At 46.0% G+C, this 3,220-nt stretch overlaps 1 non-coding gene across 1 annotated transcript; it reads right to left on the bottom strand.

Moving 5' to 3' along the window:
- Positions 1 to 2,592: 2,592 nt before the first annotated feature.
- Positions 2,593 to 2,702, bottom strand: LOC116890409. Its single transcript, XR_004386611.1, has one exon. It is a non-coding gene; the product is annotated as a U6 spliceosomal RNA (small nuclear RNA).
- Between the last annotated feature and the right edge of the window lie 518 nt (positions 2,703 to 3,220).

Raw genomic sequence — 3,220 nt, 5'->3', positions numbered from 1 at the left:
TTCTGGGGACCCCTGCCCAGAACTGTGTAACTGACACCTGCAACTAGGACTGCGTGTGTGTGTGTGTGTGTGTGCAAGTACGCACACGTGTGTGCAAGTGCATGAGTGTATATGTTTGTGTGTATGCAAATGTGTGAATATGCATGTGTGAGTGTGTGTGTGTGCAAGCATGTGTGTGGAAGTCAAAAGACATTTAGGAATTGACTCTCCCCTTCTACTGTGTGAGAATAGGTTTTCATCTAACCGGTTATAAACCCTACATTTCTTTTTCTTAAAAGACACCCATTCATGCATTTCTTAATGTCTAAATGGATAGCTCCAGAAAGCCAGTAGTAGTTCTCATCTGGATGGTGGACGTTGGGGTGGTTTAAATTATGTTGTCGTTAACCAGGTGCAGGAGTACAAGAAATCAAAATACTCTGAGGGCTGAGCCAGGAGTTTGAGGCCAGCCTGGGAAAAGAAAATTTCTGCTAGACACAGCAGTTCATGGCTGAGGTTAGAAAATGGCTGCAAAGATCCTGTCTCAAACCACCAACAAATACTTGCTTTGCTCTCTCATTCTCCTGATGAAAATGTTGACTGGCATTCATGGTCTGTTTCTCTTTCTGTGGCTACCGCCACCCTGACAAAGGCAACCCAAAGGAGAAGGGTCTATCCTGGCTCGCAGCTCAGGAAGACGCCTCATCACAGTGAGGAAGTCAGGCAGCTGGAGAAGCATCCAGTCACACCCCATTCACAAGCAGGAGAAAAAGAACGATGACCAAATGCTATAGCTCAGATCGCCTTCTCCTTCTCACGTAGTCAGGACCCCATCCTGGGGTGTGGTATGCTGCTCCGCAGCAGCTGGTCTCCCTGCCTCGGCTAACCCCACAGGCATACCTGGAGGCTTACCTTGACAATCTTTTGCAGGCTTGTCTCCAGCAGATCTGGACATTAACACTTCATATGTATTTTAAAGACTGTGACCCAGGAGCTGGGAAGGGTGATGTAGCCCTCTAATTCTGGCCCCAGCACTCAGGAGGCAGAGGCAGTTGGACCTCTAAATTCAAGGCCAGCATTGTTCTAGGATAGCCAGGACTACATAACAACATCCGCCCTCCTCCAAAAAAAGCAAAACAAAATCACCCAGACTTCTGTGTCTGACATGACTCTATGTAATTGATCTGAGTGTTCAACTTAACAATCTTTGGGACAGCATGTGACTTTGTGGACCTTGACATCCTTGTCCCTCAATAAAAGGACAGAAGCCATGTCACTCACTCCATGTCTCAATGCCATTGCTATAGAGAATGGGCACCCTGCCAGTCTTTTTCTTAAGGGATTTGAGTCTCTCTGACTGACATTTTCAAAAGATATTAAAAAAAAGAAGAAAGTATGTTTCCTGGACAATGGGAATGGAAGGCAGTGGGTATGCAAGATTCTGAAAGACAGAATTCTTCCCGCAGCCACCAGTATACAAACACACACCAGCAATCTGCAGTGGAATACATTACAGCTCTTCTCAGATTCACTTGGTCAGGAGAACTGTTCTGCAGGACCAGTGCTCAAGGAATAGATTTGGAAGTGCTGGCCAATCCTCTACCACATGGCTGTTTGGCCTATACGAACCGCAGAGCAGAGTGACTGCAGAAGTGCTGTCCCCAGAACGAGAGCAGCAGTCTGAACACTGCACAGAATGAGCTGGGAAGCCACACACATACTCAAAGGCTTACCATGGAAACATGGAACAAAATAGCATTCCACCTACGAAGCGAGTGTGTAGTGGTCCGATGGCTGCTACTGATCTCAGGTAGGATTTTTCTGTTTACAGACTCCACTTACCTATCTTTCTTCAGCTCATTTGAGTTGGACACTGAAGGAGGCTGGCGTGGCTCAAGCCTTAACCACAAGGCCTGTTGTCTTTTTTTCCAACCCACCATGTCAAAGATCTCCAAGGAGAAAAAGAGCCCTAGTGGCACTTACTGGACCACCCAAAGAGCTCTTTCCCACTCCCTTTCAGGACCTCGAGTGAACTGGTGTGGCCCACTGTTCCCATCACCCTGCTGAGGGTGCGGTCATGTGTCCCGGCCACACAAACCAGAGCCTGTCTTTACTAATTGGTCCTACAAAATGTTCATCCAAAAAGATCGAAGAGATAGAAGAATATTATGCGTTCTCATCTATTTCCTGGAGACTCCCAATGACCCCGGCCACACTGAAGTTTCCAGAAATCCTTTAATTACAAAAAAATTTTAAAGATTTACTTATTTATTATGCATACAGCATTCTGCCTGCATGTACGCCTGCAGGCCAGAGGAGGCCAGATCTCATTACAGATGGTTGTGAGCCACCATGTGGTTGCTGGGAATTGAACTCAGGACCTCTGGAAGAACATCTAGTGCTCTTAACTGCTGAGCCATCTCTCCAGCCCCAAAAGAAATGTTTTTGCTTAACCTAAATTATCTTAAATCAACCTGACCTTGGGTTTTGCTTTGTTATCATATTTAACAGAACATATTTTGAAAAATGAACCTTCATGGCCTCCGGAAATTATCTGTAAAAACAATGTTTTGTGGTTTTTCTTGTTCTCTTAACCAGACGGGTTTTTTATTGAAATATTTTCTCTTGTTGCTTTATGAACCTGAGTGTCACCTTCACGCAGAGTGCCATGCTAGTCTTCTCTGTATCTGTACCACTTTAGTACATGTGCAGCCGAAGCAGGCATTCTGGTGGCTTAACTCACTGGGCATTCCACCGTAGCACTCCTGATGTATTATGTGACGTCATATGTGATGTCACTCAGGTGGCAGCCATCCACATTGCAGCCCACAGGCTGCAGTACCCAGGATTTCCTTAATAGTTCCAGAAAGTTCTCTAGCTAAAGATCAGCCAATTTGACAATCCCATAAAAACTAGTATTTCCATGGCATTTTTGAAAGATTAAGAAACAAAGCAATACCAGGGAGTGCTGCCCACTGTCACATGCCCAGCCCACCTGACAACACACAGCAACTTGTGATTTCTTAATGGCACAAGATGTTTAGTTCAGCAGGACATAACTGAGTGCAGCCCACACGGCCTGGGCTCGGATGCAGGGGGCCAGGCATCTATGGCATCTGCCTGTTTCCTTAGCTCTCTGACGCTAGGCTCAAACCCAGGCCCTCCTACCTGAAAGAGCTTGACCAATGAGACACCCCAGGACCCCACAGTCTCTTCCTTAGCAAAAAATCGTTAACAATTA

Source organism: Rattus rattus, chromosome 1 (assembly GCF_011064425.1).
Source record: "Rattus rattus isolate New Zealand chromosome 1, Rrattus_CSIRO_v1, whole genome shotgun sequence".
Lineage (NCBI taxonomy): Eukaryota > Metazoa > Chordata > Mammalia > Rodentia > Muridae > Rattus > Rattus rattus.
The sequence above is the reverse complement of the archived record's forward strand: the minus strand, read 5'-3'. Positions and strand labels throughout refer to the sequence as shown.